Here is a 22773-nt window from a genome sequence, read left to right on the forward strand (position 1 = left end):
GGGACAAGTGTTCGGCACAACATCGTGGACCGAAGACCCTGTTCTGTGCTGTATTGTTCTATGTTCTATGTTCTATGTTCTATGTTGTACATTCGACCCCAGACCTTTGGGTGACCATCATCCAAGGTGGACTTCGGAAAAGGTAGCAGCTGGAAGTGCCCGAGCAGAAGCTGATAACTAAGTTCGAGACCCATGGTGATGGCCTCAGCCGGGACCTTGTCATGTCAGCTCATGTCAAAGTACAGGTGTTCCCATTACCCTGTCTACAAACAGAGACCCTCCTACTCACACACACACCCACCCACACATACACACACACACGCATATATACGCTTGTCGGGTGAATTTGTACTTGCATAGCTACATTGTACTTTGCTCATAAACTGCAGGAATCCATGTAAGTCTCTGTTAACTCATTTTATACAATTAATATCAGTCAAAACATGATTGAACAGACAGCAGCGCACGGGGGCTAACACCAATTGTTAAAGTTCATCTGAGAATGTAACTTCAAAATAAAAAGTTTTGCGCTTTACATATGAAAGAAGTGAAGCTAACACAGTCATTCTAATAGATGGGAGACTTAGCAAACAATTAAGGTATTTTTCAATGTATAATTTCAGTTACATCACACTGTAAACTTGTGCTATAAATTCTGTGTCTTACAACTGTGAACTCCACAACCACCTAATGAATGAGCAGCGGTCTGAAAGCTAGTACCTTTGCTGTTTTGTAATGTCAGGAATTCATGTTCAATTTACGATTTTCATAAGGAACAACAAATATTTTTCCCTGACTGGAAATCAGCATTGGGAAATAGCAGTGAGAGAGCTGAATTTCAACACTTTCACAACAAGGAAGATATATGCAATGCTTACAAATTTTCTTGGTGACTTTGTTTTTGCCTTATTGGTTCAGCTGGAAAATGACAGTCATTGAGTTTTTAAAAGCATGGCGAGAGGCCCTTCAGTCTATTGTATTAGTCATCAAACATCTTGTTTGTAAACACAGTTTCCAGCACGTGACTCATCGCCTTTTGTGTTGTAAAATTTCAAGTCTTCAGTTAAATTGTCATTCAGGGCTTAAGTGATACAAAACACCTCTGTGAACTTACAGTTTTGAGAATGAAACTCTTTCTCAGAGCCGATTGTCAGTTTTCCTCATGATCCTGTGGAAAATGTTTATGCACTCAGATCTGAATTGGTGTATCCTGTTTCTTCTTCAGCTTCCTTCTTCTTTCTATTAAATGGTTTAGATTCCAGTACAGACACAAGGTGCAGGTTGCAGAAGTCACGTGTTTGTACTTTAACTGATACTCTGTCTCGCCGGGAGCTGCAGTCCTTCCCCACGCTGATTCAGACAGCACTGTACTTCCTGTGACATTTCCCATGGAGAATGGAAGGACAGGCACTAATAACCCGCAATTGGGAACGGAGCGGCAGTGTTAAAGCATTTACGCTGCCCCAGCAAGGAATTGAGCTCCTATCACCCACATAACATGCGGTAACACGAACCATTATACTACCGAGGGCAACAGTTTCAAAGGAGACACTTCAGCCCAGTGTGGCTCCATTTGTCAACATCAACTGCTTAACGACCCGAATCGCTTAGCCCATAGCTTTATAGGTATTGGCAGAACATATTCACATCTGAATATTTCTTCAGGTTATAAGGGTTCCTGCCTTCCTGACCCTTACAGACACAGTGTTGCAAATTCCAACACCTGCCGGCCTATAATGCTTTTCCACATATCTACTTAAATGTTTCTGTCTTTCTCACTATATTTCTGGCTCCCTATGATCGATATCTCCGTCGATGGGAAACGCTACTTTCAGTCTACCTAATACATACCCCTCATGGTTTTGTACAACTTAACCATGCCTTTTCGCAAACTCCTCTGCATGGTGACAAACAATCCCAGTCTGAACTGTCTTTCGCCATGACTGAAACTGTTCGGAGCAGACACTATCGGAGTGAATCTCTCCTGCACCTTTCCCAGTGCGATCACATCCATGGACCTATGTGAACAATAGTCTAGGGAGATCCGAATGAACCATTTTTATGTTGTCGCTCCAGCTTGTGATGTGGCTCTGCAGCATTTATCGCCTTGCGGTCCGGGGGCACGTGGAAGCCAAAGGAGATGTGGACAGCAATTTTCTTCTCTCAAGGACGTCAGTGAAACACATGGGTCTTTCAGGCAACGGACTTGGCATATTCTTAATTGGAGGTATTTCTTGCATTCATATTTTAAAATTATCGTGGTGTGGTGGGAATAGAACACATCGCCTTGGAATGTTACCTGGCCTTTTGTATTAACAATCAAGCAATAATACCAGAAGGCTCTCGCAAAAAGCCGTCATGGCTGAACTGTTCCAATAGTCTCTTTTTTCCCAATTATTCTCTGTGTCCATTTATTGAGCCTCACGTTCCAATAATCTCCGGTCCATGTCAGTAAAAACCGCTAAAGGAGAATTGATCACACAGCTATGATATCCACACGAATTGAATGATTCAAACGTGCCAATGAAGAGATTGGGGCATGGTCATCCAGCAACAGTGAGTAGATGGTATCAACGTGAAAGTGTATGTTAATTGTCCAATGCTTCAGTCAAGTGAGATAAGGGTCGGAAAAGAGAGTTAGGATGAGTGGGAGGGAGAGACATCTTCAAGAACGTTTGGGGTTAAATGCTGATACATGAACCGCAGAAAAATCAGAGAACGAAATTCAATGGAAAACAAATCATCAACTCGGAGAATATTATCTTGTAAAAACGAGTAATTTCTTACCGTGTTTCACCAAAAGTAAAACTTTGAGAGAACTGGCTATCATGATGTCGAGTCGATCCCAAGTCGTGGCAATCACAACGCAGTAGACGAAATACTAAACGGTTGCAGCACTCCACAGACCACGCTTGCCAACTGCAGCTAGTATTTTAGCAGAGGAAATGTCAGGAATAATGCACAATATCAGGACTTAGCGACAGGCATGTGGGAACTCAGAATGGGCTGAACCTTTAGTTTAACGTCCCCAGAGTCTGTGGAGATTCCCTGAATGAGAGTATTGGAGAATGGGTTTAACGAAACTCTCCAAACCCATGGCACAGTGCAGGATATTGTTCAAACGTATACTTCAATAGCATTATAGTTTAACATCGGCTACTTCATCACTTTGCCCACACAAGGCAATACCAACTGCTGCAGGCAATCACACATAATTCCAGTTCCAGACTCGGAATCGGGGAAACTGTGTGAAGCAGCCATGAAGATCCAATTCGAAGTTAGGATGGAATGACGGGAGAGCAGCGCGTGTATTTCCGAGGTTGGGATTGTTCCTGGTCAAAAACGGGACGGAAGGGAATACTTGCCCCCACTTATAATATTATAGCCATAAGCAGTACATGTAGCTGAGACAGCCGATTGGCGCATCTAAAGAGTGTTAAGACTTTAACTTTGGGGTGGCAAGGTTCGACATTTCATTTTCATGTTTGGATCCATGTTTTTGACATTGGCAGTAGCAGCTGCCTTTGCTCGCATCCGCTCAGAATCAGGTTCTAGTTCCCATTAAATACTGCAACTTGGAGAAGGTGGTGTTGTGGTTATATAATAAACGAGTTATCCTTGGGGACTCAGACACGGAAGTTGTAATGTTAAAATTCGTCGAATAGAACCTGGCATGAAAAGCTGACCTCAGGAACAGAGAACATGACTTTAATTTCCTGTAATCCCATTCATGCATGTCCCTTATGCAGGGCATGCTACCATCTTTACCCAATCCTGCCAATTTGTGACTCCAGGGCCAGAACAATGTAGCTGATCCTTAATCCGAGAATTCCGACCGTGTGGGGACGCAGGCCATTCGGCCTTTGCAGTCGACACCATCCCTCTAAAGCACATCCTATCAGACCCACACTCCATACCTACTCCATTCCCCTTCATTTCCCATGGCTGATCGCAGTAGCATGCACCCCTTCAGACGTGGGAGGAAACTCACACAAGCAAAGACACAATGTGCAAACTGCAAACAGCTACACAAGACTGTGATCGAATCCATGTCTCTCGTGCAGTGAGGCAACAGCGAATCAGGATGAACAACAAATGTCCTGACCAGCGACATCCACACCCTGTGGGCATATCGGGAAGAATAACAACACATTCACAACATGGACAACGAGACTTGCGTCTGTGTGGTCATGATGTGAAATAATCGTTCACCCTGGCTATATACAAGGACACCGATATCAAAGAGAAACCAGGGCAATGCGGGATTCAAATACCTGCTGTAGTGGAAACTCATTTACTCAGTCAAACTGGGGACAGACTGTCAAACAGTCCCGTGTGTGAGGAGGACTCAATGAGCAAAGCAAAACTCCAGAGTTACCAACAAGATTACATATCCCAGAAGGAGATCAATTTAACTGTCAATGCTGCAGTTAATCCCAACCAGTTGCCGGTTTAATACCGTCAAAGTCATTGACTCACGTAACATGAAAACAGGCCTTTCACTCCTACCAGCTCATACTGAAAATAATGCCAAACAAAACGTGTCGCATCTAACAGTTCCTGTAATTGTTGAGGGTTAATAATGCCCTTGTATTGTTATTATCACTGCATTGTTAATATGAATGTCCAGTTTTAATTATGTTCAAATCCTGGTATGGCAGATGCTGGAATTTTATTTCTATAAATACCTAACGTTGAGGAGTCTAATGATGATGTTGAATCAGTTGTTGTAGATCTGATTCACTAATGCCTGATAGAGAAAAAAACTGCCATACTTATCTGGTCTGGCTGGCATGTGACTCCAGATCCATAATATCGTGGTTCATTCCGAACTGCCCTCTGGGCAATAAATAATGGACTAGGTATGAATGAACAGCTATTTTTAAATCCCACTGAAACTTTCCAATTCATTTATTTAAATATCCTGTAAACATTGTAAATGTACTTTCATTCATCACTGCCTCAGGAAGTGAATTGCACACATAACACATCCTCTGTTAAAAACAAGCCTCTCATGTCTTATTTTAAATCTCTCTCTTTTCATCGAAAACATTTGCCCTGTCGTTTTGTAGTCCCCCTCCTTGGAGAAAAGACAGTTCCAGTTAACTCTATCCGAACTCTCAAAAAATTATAAATTTCTGTCAGGACGCCTTTCAAACTCCAGTGCTCGAGTGAAAATATTCTCAGCCTATCCAGCCTTTCGTTTTAACACAAACCTTCCCCACTAGCCATACGCTGGTATACCTCTTCTAAACCTACTCCACCTTAATAATTTCCTTGCTATTACTTGGCGACACGAACTGGACGCAGTACTCCAGAAGAGACCTCACCCAATATCCTATTCAACTTCAACAATACGTACCAACTCCTGTGCTCATAGGACTGAGCAACGAATGCAGGATGACAATTATTTTTAACCATTCTGTCGATATGTGAAGCAAACTAAAAAGAATTATGCACCTGCGTCCCTGGCCTCCGTTTTCCACAACGATATGCAACACCCTATCACTAATTGTATAAGCCCTACCCATATTTGATGCAGCAAAATGCAATACCTTCCATTTATCCAGATTGAACTCCGAGTGACATTTCTCAGCCCAAAGACGCATTGGAGTACGATCTTTCTGGAATCTTAGATCACTTCTTTACAGTCTCCAATTCTGCTGTGCTCTGTGAGCTCATGAACCATGACTTCTATGAGTTCCATTGTTTTCTCATATTGGTCAACGATTTTTAATTATTTGTCGTGGTGATCATTTAGCAGTGTGAAAGTTATGTAACAATTAGTCATGCAGTTAACCATGGGGAAGAAAGCCCTCGACTGCAGGGAGATCGGAAACAATTGGCAAGAAAATGTGCTGAAATGAATTCAATCCAGTGAAGTGGGTGACAATGAACTTGGGGAGGAACAATGATAAATGTGTGAATACTGAGTGGTTTACAGTAATAAAAGAGAAATTGGAGTAGGCATTCACGAATATTTGAAGGGGATTGGACAAGGGATCAAGTAGTCTCGAGGGGTTGGAGATACTTTCTGATCTTGATCGCAGGTAGGAATATAAGAGCAGGGAAATGATTCTGGAACTTTAGCAACTGCCTGTTCAGAGATGAGTCAGAGGACTGGCCACAAGTCTGGTCATTGCATTCATCTTTTTATGAAGAAAGATAAAATAGAAGATGGAGGGCGGAAATAGACCATTTGGCGCATCAAGTCTGGATCAGCACTCAATCAGATCTTCGCTGACAAGGCCCCAAGTCAGGCTTGCACGTTCCTTGGAGGAGAACTCGCAGATGGAAGTCATTCGATACATAAGTGCATGAGACAATAGAGCAGAAATTAAACCATTCAGCACAGTGTATCTGCTCTGCCATTAAATCATGGAAGATACTTTCAAAACCCAATTCTCCAGCTTTCGCCCCAGAAACCTTGATATCCTTGACAACCACGCTGCTACATACCTCAGTCTTACCTATAATCACAGCCCTGGCTTCCACAGCCTTATCTGGCAACGAATTCCAAACATTCACCACTCTGGCTGAATAAGTGTCCCTTATTACTGCTCTCTTCCCTTTTCTCCAAAGCTGTGCCTTTGGGTTCTATTATCTACTAAAAATGGAAACACCTTCCCAGCATCCACTCCGTCTAGGCGATTTGCGATTCTGTAAGTACCAATTAAATTTCCTTTTATTCTGCTAAACTACATTCAGTCTTGGCCCAGAGTCCTCGAACATTCCTCATGTGTCAAGCTTTTCATTTCGGTCACCAAAATGGTGAATCAGCTCTGAACACACCTCAACACCAGTGCATCCTTCCTGAAATTTGAGGACCAAACGTACACACAGCAATCCAGATGTGGTCTGACCAGACTGTTATCGAGCCGCGGAAGTGCATCCCTGCTTTTATATTCAAATATTCCAAAAATAAATGTCAGCATTGCAGCCGTCATCCAAACTACAGCTTCAATCTGCAACTTCATCTTAAGAGAATCCTGGGCTAAAATACTCAAGTATCCTTGCACTACAGACATGTGCACCTTCACCCCATTTAGACAACAGTCAGTGTCTTTATTCTTCCTACCAAAGTGCAACACCTCACACTTTCCCACATTATGCTCCATCTGCCATTTATTTTCCGATGCTCCCTACATGTCCATATCCTTCTGCAGCATCACCCCCTCCTCAATGCGACCTGTCATTCTGCCATTGCATTGTCTGCAAAATGACACACAGTGCCCTCAGGTACTTTACCTAGATCGCTAATGGATAAAATGAAAAGTTGTAATCCCAACACAGCCTTAAGGAACGCCACTTGTCACCAGCTACCATCCTGAGAAGGATCATTTTGCTCCCAATCACTGCTTTCTATCCTGCCAGCGCAGCTTTCCTCTGAAACCATGGGCCCTTAGCTTATTCAGTAGCCTCCTGTGTGGCAAATATCAAATGCCTTCATGAAGCCCAGACACATAACATCCAATGGCTCTCCTTGGTCTACCTTCCTCGTTACTTCCTCAAAGAGGATTTTTTGCAGATTTGTCAAGTATGGCCTCTCCATGACGAAACATTGCTGAGTTTGCTTGATTTTAGCATGCACATCCAAGTATTCACAAATTTCTTCCAACGAAATGGATTCCAGGATCTTATCCACAACCAAGATTCGGCTGATTGGTCTATAATTTGCCAGCTTTTGTGTTGTTTCTTTTTAAAATGGGGTGTCACGTTTGTGATTTTTCAGTCCTATAGCACCCTTCCTGATTCTAGCGATTCCTGAAAGCTCTCCACTAACCTATCCACTATTTCTTCAGTTGTCTATCTTAGAACTCTAGAGGGTACTCTATCTGATCCAGATGATGTGTCGACCTTCAGGCCATTCAGTGTTTTTGCACCTTCACAGTGATGGCCACTGGACTCACATCTGTTCCCCCATTCTCTTGTATGTTTAGGTATAACTCATGTCTTCCACTGTGAAGACTGGCACAAAATATTTTTTTCAGTTCCTCAACAATTTCCTTGTTCCCCACTACTTTCTGTCAATTGTAATTTCCCAATGGCCCATTGTCAACTTCTTCCTCTCTTTTGCGTTTATATGAATAAAGAAACAACTGCAGTCTCCCTTTATATTAGTAGTTACCTTAAATTTAATCTTCTCCCTCCTCATTTGTTTTGTTGTTGCCCTTTGTGGGTCTTCGTGATTTTCCCAATCCTCTGATTACCCACTGCCCTTCGCCACATTATATATTCTCTCTTTTGCCTTTATGCTATCGATGACTTCCTCAGTCCGCCATGGTTGCCTATCCTCCTTACACCATGCCTCATTTTCCACAGGATGTCTCCGATGTGTCTGATGAATTACGCTCAGACACTCCTGCTACTGCATTTCCACTTTCCTGCGTTCTTGCTGGGCTCCTCTCCTCACCAATTTCACCCAGCTCCTCCCTCATGCCAACGTACTTGCCATTATTCAACTTTAATACCGTTACCTCTGATTGTGTATTCTCCCTCTCAGGGTAATTGCAGGGTAAATTCAATCATATTATCATCACCGCCACCTAAGGGTTCCTTCACCTTCAGCTCCCTTGTCACGTCTGCCTCATTGCATAACGCTAAATCGAGTATTGCCTGTTCCCTACCTGGCTCCACCACATGGTGCTCCAAAAATCCATGTCGTCGACATTCCACAATTGAATTGAATTGAATTCATTGTCACGTGCACTGAGGCACAGTGAAAAGCTTTGCCTTGCGATCAATGCAAGCATATCACAGAGTTAATTTGCATAGATGTATAAATAGTATGCAAACATATAATAGGTTGTCCTTTGTGTTTGTCCGGGCCGAGTTCACCACTCGCTGTAACTGTCTCTGATCTTGAATGGTACAGATACCAATCAAGGTAGTGATACATCCAGACAGAATGCTCTCAATTGCGCACCTATAAAAGTTGGCAAATGTATTCTCAGTGGTACTTCAAGTGATCATCGATTTGGTTTTAAATTTCCACCACCACTAACGAGATGCCATCATCAGACATATATCCCTCTCCCGTCCCTGTCCACCATCCACAGTGACCATTCCCTACAGTAAACCCTTTTGCAATCTGCCTTCACTTCCAAAACCTGAACCAAGTCGCCCATGGAGTCTTCACCCTGCATCTCTGCTTTTCTGACGTAAAAAGAACGTAAAAATCCGAGCAGGCGTAGGCTTCCGGCCCTTCAAGCTTGCTCCGCCGTTCAATCATATCATTGCTGATGGACTCAAATCCGCTTATTCGCCCTCCCACTGTCTCCCTTGTTTCATTTATTATTCAAAAGAAGTATCGCTCTTAGCTTTCAAAACTTTTATTGAACGAGCATCAACCTCTTCGCTGGGCAAGGTATTCCATATATTAACATTCGTCTGGGTAAAGAAGGTCCTTCTGAACTCAGTCTAAGTTTGCTCCCTCTAATCCTGAGGCTATGCTCTCTTGTTCGAGTTTCACCCGAATGTGGAAGCATTCTTTCTAATTCTGTCTAATATATTCCGTTTAAAGTTTTATGTTTCAGTAAGATTGCTCCCTCATTTTTCTAAATTCCAAAGAAAATAATCCTAATCTACGCAGTCTCTCTTTATAGTCTAACTCCCTCAACTTCGGAATCAATCTAGCGAACCTCCTCTGCACCCCTCCGGACACCACCCCACCCCCCCCCCCCCCCCCCCCACACACACACACACACACACACCCAAGTGCCAGTGCATCCATTCTCAAGGACGGGAACCAAAAATGCACACAGTACAGCAAGGGTAGCCTCACCAGCACGTTGTACAGCTGTAGCATAACATCTCTGCTTGAACCTTCATGAACCTACGTTGGTGCTTTCCAACTTCAATCTCGATGCCATGTTTATTCTTCCTTGATAATAGCCTCGAGCTTCTTCCCCACTGCAAAAATTAAGCTAACTGATCAATAATTCCCAATCTTTTATCCATCTCCCTTTTGCAGCAGTGGTGTCACACTAGCTGTTTTGCAACTTGCACGGACGGCCACGCAGTCGAGTGAATTTGAAAATTTCCACAAGAGCACTTGCTGTTTCTCCCTTTAATACCCTGAGGTGCATTCCCTCTCGGCCAGGCACCTTGTCAATCCTCAGCTCCGTTAGCTTGCCTAACACTAGCTCTTCCGTAATAATGTTTATTTCCAGGTCCTCACCTGCATTTATCTCTTTAAAACTTACTAGCATCCTCTACTGTGAAGACTGACACAAAATACAATGCCTCGGCCTTTTCATCACATCGCATAACTAAATGTCCCTTCTCATCCTCGAAAGGACCAACCTTTAATTTAGCCACTCTTCCTTCGTTTTATATTTTCATAGAAACTTTTGCTATCCGTCTTTGTATTCTGTACTTCGTAATGTCTATCTTTAATGTTTCCCCAATCTTCCAGGTTCAAGCTGTTTTCGGCTACATAGTATGCTTGCTCTTTGACATTGGGAGCCTCCCTTATTTCTGAAGTCACGCAAGGCAGATTACACCTTTTCTTGCAGTCCTTCCTTTTCACTGGAAAATACTTTTCCTGAGCACTTCTACAAAAAAAATCTTTTTTGGAAGTCCTCCGCTGCTCGATATCTGTCCCACAAAATAACCTTTGTTTCCAGTCTACATTAGCCGAGTGCACTCTTGTTCTATTGTTGTGCCCCCTCTACATGCACAGGTTTTTATCTTCACACTCCCCATCTGAATTCTAAGTTCTGCCATATTGTGATCACTCGTTCCAAGAGGAGCCCTAACTATGAGATCATTAATTATTCCTGTTCCATTACACAGGACCAGATCAAGGATTGCTTTCTCCCTCGTCGGTTCCATTGCATACTGTTCAAGCAAACCATCATGGGTACATTCATTGACCTCCTCGTCAAAGGTACTGTGACTGAGCTGGTTCGACCAAGCTACATGTAGATTAAAATCCCTAATGATAATAGCTGACCCATTTTTACAGGCATTGCTTATTGGTTTGTTTATTGCCTTCACCAGTGTGATGTTATTATTTGCTGGCCTATAGACTGCACTTATCAGTGACTTTTTCTTCTTAGAATTTCTATTTTCCATACAAAGTAGTTCAAACTCATTCCCAATAGAACACATATTGTCTGTCCACACGGCCCTGATGTCGGCCTTGAATAACAGAGAGACACCAACTTCTTTACACTGCTCTCTAAACTTCTAAATACTCTCGTACTCCTGGATATTTAACTCCCAATTGTGTCCAGCCCTTAACCGTGTCTCTCTAATGGCTATTAAATCGTTTTCATTCGTGTTGATTCATGCCATTAAGTCTTCAACCATGTTACAAAGGCGACCAGCATTCAGGTGAAGTTCCTTCTGTTAGGTGTCTTGTCCTCATGCTTTCTCTCATAATATTTCCGTTTGCTTCTTGTCTCTGCTCACCTGTCTATTGGCGTCTTCTCTCCTCTGTTTCCAATTGCCCAAACACACTTTCCAGGTGAAGCAATACATGAATTGCACTTCACGCAATCCAATCTACTGCAATATGGTTTCCACTATTTTGGGAAACGAAGTTTGCATTCGATGAACACATTGCAGACCATTCAAGTTCTGTCTTCAAGAAGAGTTCCAGTGTAACTCAGGGCATGCTGGAAGGACACCACCTCAGCTTGTATTTTGGGGAGTCTGCAGCCTTCCAGACCCCATATTATTTTCATTTTAGGGCCTGAACTCTCCCAATCCTATCTCTCTATCAAACACGCAAAGACCCGGTTTAAACATAGCCTGCCATAACACACTACATATGGTTCGCCACTAACAGTCTCCATTAACAGCTATTCACGCTGCCAGCCAGATCATGATCCACTCCTTTGTCCAACTGTTCTTCTCTCTATTTGAACTCTATCCATCTCTTCCGTTTATTCTTTACCCGCGCCCAAGCCCCACTATATCTTCTGCGGAAAAACCAACATTTTCCAAGCTATCGTCAGTTCTGAGGATGGTCACTGGACTCGAAATGTTAACTCTGATTTCTTTTTTCAGATGCTACTAGACCTGCTGAGTTTTTCTAGCACCATCTGGTTTTGCTCTAGTTAGTGTCGGATACTGTGAATATTCGAATAAGAATGACTGCGCATGACCTGGTAGAAGCCTGTTACTCTGCTTGTGCAATGATCCCCTGCTCGGATGACAGAACTGTGTTCCTCTTGAAAAGTTCTCTTGTGGATAGTTCCCATTAAAAGGTGAGCCATCGGCATCAACTTCTTAGGTCAATGAAGACAGTAATAATTTCTACCACAATTCTATCAGGGATGTGATGAACAGCAGAGAGAAAAAAAAAATCCCTTATGCCCGATGTGAACGGATTGGAGTCCACGCAGGAAGTGTCATCAAGCGGCGGTCTTTTTTCGGATAGAAAACACTGAAACATTTTCTCACTGTAACAATGTGCCATTGGGTATCAAGGCTAAAGGTTTAATAGGCGCAAAGTCTGAAAACAGCGTCTTCCCGTTAAAATAGGTGAATGCGTTCCCTCCAGTGTGAGAGTACAGTAGTGTACAGTTGTAAAGATATATGGATCAATCACTTTACACATTCAGCTGGCGAGCAGTCTCTTTGTGGGAAGACATCTGTATAGAATGCAGGAAGATGCACTGAGAGGTTCTTGATCAGTTTCAAATCGGATCTGAGACGATTCTGGAGGTTTTGAGAGTCTTAAACGTGGACAAATCCCCAGCTCAGAGTTGAGCTGTACCTCACGTAACATTGTGAGACAAGGGAGCAATTTATGGGGTTTTGACCAATGTTTTGCATTCCTTTTTGGCCACAGGGGAGTTGGTCGAGGATTGCAGGACTAGTAATGGGGTTCCACTTTTTTTACAAGGCAGGTAGAAACAAACCAGCGAAATACAGCCAAGAGAGTCTCACAGGAGTGGTCGGGAAACGTTTGGAGAAACCTTTGAAGGCGAGAATTAATTGCGACTTGTCCAAGCAAGATTTGATCAAGGAGTCAGCATGGATTTGTCAAAGGAGGTGATGCACAACAGATCTGATTGCATGATTTGAGGAAGTGATCAGATGTTCAAATGAGGAGTGTGAAAATGATGTCGTGTATGTGGGTTTCAGCGAAATCCCCCACGGGAGACTGATAACAGGCTAAAAACATAAACAATTCACGATCACGAGGTGTCAGCCAAATGGAACAGAGATCAGGTACAAAGCTGGCAAGCAGTTTGATTAAACAAATTGACATCGCGGTAAAGACATGTACCAGGCTGACCCAGAACTGATTCTCTGCACAGATGGCAAGAATGTTCTCCCCCTAGCAGAGAGTGCAGGCAGATTTCATCGGGGTACAAAACAAAGAGGATAATTTTAAAGCTGTAACAGCATCGTGGCGAAAATTGTCAAGTGATTAAAACAAGAATAAACTGAATGGAATTTAAACAAGCGTCTGGCAGTAACAATTCAATTGTAATTGCCACTGGAGATTCCAGCCATCTCCTTGAAAAGGTGAGAATGTCTTCTCGAGGATTCTTAACGGTATTTCCTGTCTGCACGAGTATGTGTAAATGTTCCTTCTCCTGTCATTCAGTTCGGGCCATTGTGTTCATCCTGGGAGCAAAGTCTTCCGAGGTCTCTCAGTCTGCCTCTTTGTTAATGCACCAACGGTTTATATGGGAAACGAAACTGCGCTTAGGGTATTAGGACTGAAGTGATGATCGAGGCGAGGAGCTTACTGGGAAGGCCGTTTGAGAAGTTATTATCTGGTCTGGGAGTAGCTTAGAATATCTGGATTCTATGTTCGCCTGTTTGACCACGACAGAGGCATTGTGGGTGCATTCTGTGTGTGTTGGCAGGTATGATTTCTGTGTGTGTTTTTATGTGGTTATGCTGTGAGTGGGAAGTGTACCAGATATTCTCCCACAGATCGCCCTTTGCTGAAGAGAATGTTGAAAAGGTGCAATGTAGAGCAGACAATTTGCTGCAGAGATGTTCACATCTGGACATGAGCCTCATGAATACCAAATGATTTGGAAACCTGTGTGGGATTTGACGAGAAGCGACTCAATAAATTTAACTAAATTCCATGGTGCTTATAAGAAATGCAGTTTCTGTTCACGCCAATCTAAAAGGCTGTTTCTGAACATCGTAACAGAAGTCAAAAGGTAATTAGCTCACCCCACCCCCCTCTCAGGAAGAGGTGCTAACAGCCCTTGAGTGCTTTTTGTTCTAGATGTGAAGAGATCTCACGCCTGAGTCACCTTCACGTCTATAGTTGCTGAGTGAATCACAAAGAAGGAGTTTCACCAGAGCTGCAACGGCCTCACTTCCCCACTCGCGTTCCCGTTTACATTTTACTGCTCGTCAGTGATTTAAAGAAAACCAAATGGATGCGATATCATTCTGTAGCCTCTCTGTCGATTGCTCCGTTTCAGTACAAACATGGCTTAAAACTCGGAGCGCACCTTAATACTAGCGACGCGATAAAATCACAAGTGCAGAAGTTCCTCAGTGAGTGTAATTTATTTCATTGCTGTTGCTGATTGAATGACTCACTAACGTGCGAACTGCTCCAAAACATGATTCAGGAACTCAGGTGCCAACTCTCGCACGTTGAATAACGACAGACAGCTTCCAAATGAGGTCTTTCAGAGACGACTTTGGGGTACATTTGACAGACAGACTAGTTCAGGAATCCGTGGTGCGCTGTGACACCAGCGCATCAGCTTCTTCCCTGTCTTTGAAACGGGCTGCCTGCGCAAGGAACGCAAATGCGGTACTGCTTTTCGTGGAAGGATCAGAACGCGGTAACTACACTCTCAAACAGAATGACATATGATCAGAACCAGGTTGGAGAAAAACTTTACAATGCTTTGCACAGTAATTAAGTGGAGTTGCATGACATTTCACTACGAGAGCAGATTTGGTCAAGCAAATTCGAAGGCAGGTTTGTAGATGGGAAGGCAAGCAAGAAAGCTCCATTCTTGTCCATGTAAAAGGCTGCAGTTGAAGAACAAAGCAGTTTTTCCCCGGTTTCGAGCTGGGGACCTTTCGCGCGTAAGGCGAACGTGATGACCATTACACTACAGAAATAAGCCTCAGCCGCCCGTGCTGCGGCTCAGTGGCATCCAGCACTGAAAGTTGAAGCCATTCTACCTTTCACCTTCCTGTTTCCAATAGCTTGTTGTTTAATGGGACTTGTTTAATTTTGACTATGTGGTGAGCATGGACGAGATACACCGAAGTATCTGTTTCCATGCGGTGTGCCCCAATAACGTTGTGTTGCTTACACCGGCTGTAAAGGATTACTTATTAGCGGAGCTTGCCGTCGCAGTCTGTGGCACAATCATTTAGTCTGTTCGACTGCTCACAGGAAAGTTCGTATTGTGAAACACTGCAGAAACGAACGACTTCCTTACTTTTGCTCCGACTGACCATACTCCGGGAAATTTTGCCAGATTCTCAGTTGAGGATATTTGCAGCTGGAAGTTACCTCAAAAACCCTGTTAATTCGTAATGTATTGATCGAATCGCAAAACAGAAAGCATTTAACACGGAACACAAACAAAACTGGCAAACCAAATGCATTTTCAGACCGAGCGAGCATGAATGCTAAATGTAAGACAGTCTGGGGGCAAGAGCCATAAAGTAATCTCACAACTAACAACAGGGCAATTCCAAAATACTCTTTCAAACATACTGCAGCCTGACTGCACCACCACTTCCCAGACAATGCTAAAAAGAGACAAAGAAAGAACCTAATACGAATGGGCCATAAAAAGTGAATTTCACCAATCACAGTCTCGATTAGATTACCTTTCCCTTCCGATGTCTCCAGGATGGAAATGAAGGAAATGGGAGAAATTCAATAAATATGACATCGAAATTCATTGGAACGATTTTCCCATTCGCCAGAAAACCAAATAACGACGAGTCAAGTCACCGCAGGACTTTGTTTCACAACAGCGATGAAATAACAGTCTCCATTCGGTTCCATTAAAAGCGCAACTTGCCTGCGATTTGCCGCGCGGGAGGCGAACACGATCATGCCAGCAGAGACACTTTGAAATATTTGTACTACCCCACACCACAGTTAATTGCCCTGGAAACAATCCGATTTTTCTTTTGCTTTCAACATCAACACAGTGAGGACCGAAACAGCACTTTAACAAGCTGCGGTGTTGGAATTGATCAGCGGAAATGGCAGTGGTGGGATTCGAACCCACGCCCCTTTCGAGATGGTAACCTGGATCCAGCACCTTAGACCGCTCGGCGATAAGACCAGCTGGCCACGGTTGCCCAGTTTCTTCATTTCCAATTGTGCTCCTGCATGCAAAGTCACATGAAAAGGATTCCCTGATCCCTCTCCGACTCGCACAGCTGCTGGGATGTGCCCGGCTACAATGTCAATTTCGCAGCAGATAATGATAACCCATCAATCCAGACAAAAATCAATGGTAAGCTGAGTCTATCTTCTCAGACTCTTTTCAGCTACAAATGTATCTGTGAGTGCGTGAGAATATACGTTCGCTCATGATTTGGTCAAATAACCATGCAGCTTGACATTACTGCAATTTCGATTCTTGCTTTGCTAAATGATTTCACCCATTGCTCGAAACAGGACGACTTTCACGTTTACATGGAACACGAAACACATCGGATTATAGGGAAAATACACAAAGCTGAGCAGGCCGTGTTCCATCATACCGTGCAGCATAGTTTCAGTCACTGTGTCTGTCTTGCATAATAAGAGACGAAAAGTATGTTCTCCACCCTAAAACCGGAGGTCGCATTACAATCCAAGAATGACAGAACACATTGTGAGGATGCACTGACCTCGGAACCAGTTCGAGATGCCACTTTCCTTGCCTTTTACCTTAACCGTGCAATTTGCTGCAGAGATTTTAACTCCTGGACATGAGACACATGGATACCAACTGAGTTGGAAACCTGTGTGGGAATCGACGAGAAGCGACTCAATAAATTTTGGTAAGTTCCATGGTGCTTATTAGAAATACAGTTTCTCTTCACGTCAATCTAACAGACAGTTTCTGAACATAGTAACAGAAGTCAAAAGGTAATTACTTCACCCCACACCCCACTCCGGAAGAGGTGCTAACTGCACTTGAGGGCTTTTTGTTCTCGATGTGAAGAGCTCTCACACCTGATTCACCTTCACGTCTATAGTTGCTGAGTGAATCACAAAGAAGGAGTTTCACCAGAGCTGCAACTGCCTCACTTCTCCACTCGACCTCGCCGTTTACATTTTCCAGATCTTCAGTGATTTAAAGAAAACCAAATGGATGCGATGTCATTCTGTCGCCTCTCTGTCGATTCCTCCGTTTCAGTTTCAACATGACTTAGATCACGGGGCGCACCTTAATACTAGCGAAGCTATGAAAGCACAAGTCCAAAGTTTCCTCTGAGAGTGTAATTTCTTTCATTGCTGTTGCTGATTGAATGAGTCACTAACGTGCGAATTGCTCCAAAACATGATTCAGGACCTCTGGTGCCAATTCTCACACGTAGAATAACGACAGACAGCTTCCAAATGAGGCCTTTCAGAGACGACTTTGGGGTACATTTGACAGACAGACTAGTTCAGGAATCCGTGGTGCGCTGTGACACCAGCGCATCAGCTTCTTCCCTATCTTGGAACCGGGCCGCCTGCGCAAGGAATGCAAATGCGGCCCTGCTTTTCGTGGAAGGATCAGAACGCGGTAACTATACTCTCAAACAGAATGGCATATGATCAGAACCAGGTTGGAGAAAAAACTTTACAATGTTTTGCACAGTAATTAAATCAAATTGTATTAGATTTCACTACGAGCGCAGATTTGTTCAAGCAAATTCGAAGGCAGGTTTGCAGATGGGAAAGCAAGCAAGAATGTTCCGTTCTTGTCCATGTAAAAGGCTGTAGTAGAAGAGCAAAGCGATGTCTGCCCAGTTTCGAACTGGGGACTTTTCGCGTGTTCGGTGAACGTGATGACCACGACACTACTGAAACAAACCACAGTCCCCTGTACTGAGATTCTGTGGCGTCCAGCACTGAAAGTTGAAGCCATTCTACGTTTCACCTTCCTGTTTCTCATAGCTCGTTTTTGTCCAACGTAATTGACATCTTGAAAACGGAAAAAAAACGACACGTGAAATTGATGACAAAATATCGACAAGGATGTCGTCGATGTTTGGACCGTAGGCCGAGGGGGATAGGCTGGGACGACTTTCCCTGCTGCGTAACGACTGCGACATGATCTTATGGAAGGGTTGTAAACTGAGTATTTACGTGTTTTACCCAAGTTGGTTGTAAACTGAGTATTTACGTGTTTTACCCAAGTTGGGGTGAGTTGAAAACTCGACAGCATAGGTTTCAGGTGAGTGGGCTGAAATTGACAAAGGACCTGAGGCACATTTCCCACACAGAAGGTTGCGCGTGTTTGGAATGAGCTACCAGAGGAAGTGGAGGAAGCTATTACACTCAGAAATTGCAAAGGTAATCAGATGAGTTTCTGGATAGGATGGGTTTAGAGGGATTGGAGCCAAATGCTGGGGAACGGGACTTGTTTAATTTTGGCTATTTGGTGAGCATGAACGAGATACACAGAAGTATCTGTTTCCACGTGGTGCACCCCAATAACTTCGTGTCGCTTGCACCGGCTTTAAAGGATTACTTTTTAGCGGAGCTTGCCGTCGCAGTCTGCAGCATTAAGCAGTTAATCTGTTCGACTGCTCACGGGAAAGGTAGTATTGTGAAACACTGCAGAAACGAACGACTTCCTTACTTTTGCTCCGACTGACCATACTCCGTGAAATTTTCCCAGATCCTCCGTTGAGGGTTTTTGCTGCTGGAAGTTACCTTAGAAACCCTGTTAACTCGTAATGGATCGAGAGAAACGCAAAACAGAAAGCATTTAACACGGAACACAAACAAAACTGGCATACCTCATGCATTTTCAGACACAGAGATGCATGAATGCTAAATGTGAGACAGTCCGAGGGCATGAGTCATAAAGTAATCTCACAACTAACAACAGGGAAATTCCAAACTACTCTTTCAAACATACTGCAGCCTTAGTGCACCACCACTTCCCAGACAATGCTGAAAAGTGAGAAAGAAAGAACATACTAAGAATGAGCCATAACAAACGAATTTCACCAATCACAGTCTCGATTAGATTACCACTCCGGTCCGATGTCTCCAGGACGCAAATGAAGGAAATGGGAGAAATTCAATAACATGTAACATCGAAATTCATTGGAACGATTTTCCCATTCACCAGAAAACCAAATAACGCGAGTCGAGTCACCGTCGGACTTTGTTTCACAACAGTGATGAAATAACAGTCTCCATTCGTTTCCAGTCAAAACTCAACTTGCTTGGAACATAAAGCAACAGTAGAGGTGTTTGCGATTTTCCGCGTTGGAGGCAAACGCGATCACGACAGCAGAGACAATTTAAAATATTTGGCATTATCCCACACCATAGTTAATTCCCCGAGAAGCAAACCCATTTTTCTTCTGTTTTAAACGTCAATACAGCGGGTATCGAAGGAGCATTTAAAACCAGGTGTGCTGTTAGAATTCATCATCAGAAATTAGATTAGATTACATTACATTAGATTAGATTACATTAGATTTTTGGATTTTTACCCAAGTTGGGTTGAGTTGAAAACTCGAGAGCACAGGTTTCAGGTGAGTGGGCTGTAATTGACAAAGAACCTGAGGCACATTTCCCACACAGAAGTTCGTGCCTGTATGGAATGAGCGACCAGAGGAAGTGGATGAGGCTATTACACTCAGAAAATTGCAAAGGTAATCGGATGAGTTTCTGATAGGATGGGTTTAGAGGGATTGGGGCCAAATGCTGGGGAATTGGACTTCTTAAGTTTGGCTATTTGGTGAGCATGGACGAGATACCCTAAAGTATTAAGGATGGTACGTGTAATGAATGCTGGAGGATTGGAGAAGTTGAGGTTCTGGTCACGGATAAAAGGGAAGCGTGTGTCAGGGATAGACAGCAGGAATTGAGGGTTTTTGATTAGATTAGATTAGATTACATTACATTACAGTGTGGAAACAGGCCCTTCGGCCCAACAAGTCCACACCGACCCGCCAACCACCCTTACCCCTACATTTACCCCTTACCTAACACCACGGGCAATTTAGCATGGCCAATTCACCTAACCTGCACATCTTTGGACTGTGGGAGGAAACCAGAGCACTCGGAGGAAACCCACGCAGACACGGGGAGAACGTGCAAACTCCACACAGTCAGTCGCCTGAGGCAGGAATTGAACCCGGGTCTCTGGCGCTGTGAGGCAGCAGTGCTAACCACTGTGCCACCGTTCCGCCCACTTGTTCTTAATTCATTCACGGGATGAGGGCGTCACTGGCTAGGTATGCATCAATTACCCATCCCTAATTTCCCATAGGGTAGTTAGCAGTCAACCACATTGCTGTGAGTCTGGAGTCACTTGTAGGCCAGACCAGGTAAGAATGGAAGTTTGTTTCCTTAAAGCGTGTCATTGAACCAGATCGATTTTTCCATCAGTCGAAATGGTCATCATTAGCCTCTTAATTCCTGATTTAAAGTGAATCACCAGAAGAGTTGGAAGGCAACAAGAGTATACTTGAGGGAAATTTGGAGCATAAAAAGTGGACATGTGATAGCTTTGGCAAATAGAGTTTAGAAGACTCCAAAGGAATTCGACAAATACGTCAAGGACAAAAGAATAACGGTGGCGAGAATAGGACGTCCTTAAAGATCAGCAAAACTGCCCATGTGCAGAACCACAGGAAATGGGGGACGTACTGAACAAATATTTTGTATCAGTATTTACTGTGCAGGACGATATGGAAGCTAGAGAAATTGGGAAATACGTAGTGACATCTTCGAAAGTGTTTGTATTACAGATGAGCTGCTGGAAGTCTTAAAACACGCATAGGCAGGAAAATATCATGGCTTTTATTAGATGTACGCTAGAACTCTGAGGGAAGCTAGGGAAGTGTTTGCTGGGCACCTTGCTATCATTAATAGCCACAGTTAAAGTGTCGGAAGACTGGAGGGTGGCTACGTGGTGCCACTACTTAAATGATTTAAGAGGGTAATAAGGAAAAGTTAGTGAGTCTGACGTCAGTAGTGGGTAAGTTGTTGGAGGGAATTATGAGTCATTTGAGTTTCACGCATTTTGAAAGGTAACGACTAATTAGGGATAGTCAACGTGACTTCGTGCAAGCAATATGGTGTCTTACTGACTTGACTGAGATTTTTCTTGAACAAGCGACTAAAAGAATTGAGATAGAGTGGTGTACATTGTCAAAACGGACTTCACTAAGGCATTTAATAACATTGTGTATGGTCATCGGTTTACCAAGGTTGGTTCATATGAAAGGCATTTGGATACAAAACTGGCTCAAAGGTAGGAGGCAGAGGGTGGTGGTAAGGTGTTGCAATATCCTGGCAACGGTTTGCAATGCTCCCGCTGCTGTGCAGATAGTCCAGTTTATCGAGTAATCCACTAGCACGGCCTGTACAGCTCTCCATCTTAGCCGTTACCTTACCCAAGTTCACGGTGTCTGGGCTGGCTCTGTGAAGCAGATTCAGAATTTGAGGCAATGGAGCATTCTAGCGGATATGGCAATGTCTCTATTCAATGTTTGCTTTCTTGGGATTGGACCGACGATTGTGTCACTTATCATGTTATTTCAATCCCCCCAACTCCTTATCCATATTTTCAGCAAGTGATCAGTTCATAAATGATTTGTTTTTTTCTGTATCTTTCCGTGGCCGTAGTTTTTGACTTTCTCCTGTATCGATTGCTGGCATTGTGAAGCTCAGGACCATTGAAATGGTGTGTGTCAGGCTGTTGTTCACTTCCCATTGTGTCCCATGACGTGTTCCATGGGCAGGTGTGTTCCAGTAAGCTCTGAGTCACGCGTTTGAAACTTGGTATGAGCCTGCCCATGGAACGCCTCTGATTGTCTCTCTCAGTTGATCGTGCATCTGTAACATGAGGGAAATACTAGAGTACAATTGTTAAGGAACAGACATCTAACTTGGAGTGAGGGGCTTGTGACTAACTCCTGTTATTGAAAAGTTAGTGGCGGGGCTGAGGATGGTTTGCTGGAGGTTGTGCTGTGAGCTGCGTCAGACACCCAGGGAGATCTGAGGATTTGCTGACCCAACTCTGGATCGAGCATGGGGACTGTAGTTACTGCATCTGGGTCTGTGACATGAACACCAAATGGAGCAGAGACTGCATAGAGGTGACACTGTGAAAACACGGAGTGAGTGTGTGAGGGGAAAGGGATTTGCTGTATCTGTATGTGTTTTCGTCTGGACAAGCACATACTCTCACTCTCCCCCTTACATACACTGATGCGCACTCTCCCTATCCATTCCACACACACATTCTCACTCTCCGTCTCTCACATGCGCATATGCGCACTCCACTCTGTCACACGCACGCATGCACACACAGCCTCTCTCTCGAACCCCTGCACTCTCACACACATACACACCCTTTCACTCTCTCTCACGTACACACAGTGTCTCTCTCTCTCCCTCTCTCTTCCCTTCACGCAGACACGCCCCTCTCTCCTACTTACGCACACACACGTATGCACATATAAATACGTGGGTTTAACTTGCATTTGACCATTTGTATTTGCAAATGGATTTTATTTTTTTCCAAATACGTATAATTTGTAGACAGTCAGTCAATGTGATATTTTATAAACTCCTACTTTGTAAATAACACCAGTCTGACTTCAGGTGAAGACACAGACAGCGTC

Source organism: Chiloscyllium plagiosum, unplaced genomic scaffold, assembly GCF_037043375.1.
Source record: "Chiloscyllium plagiosum isolate Xiang-an unplaced genomic scaffold, Cpla_swu_hap1 HiC_scaffold_37, whole genome shotgun sequence".
Classification (NCBI taxonomy): domain Eukaryota; kingdom Metazoa; phylum Chordata; class Chondrichthyes; order Orectolobiformes; family Hemiscylliidae; genus Chiloscyllium; species Chiloscyllium plagiosum.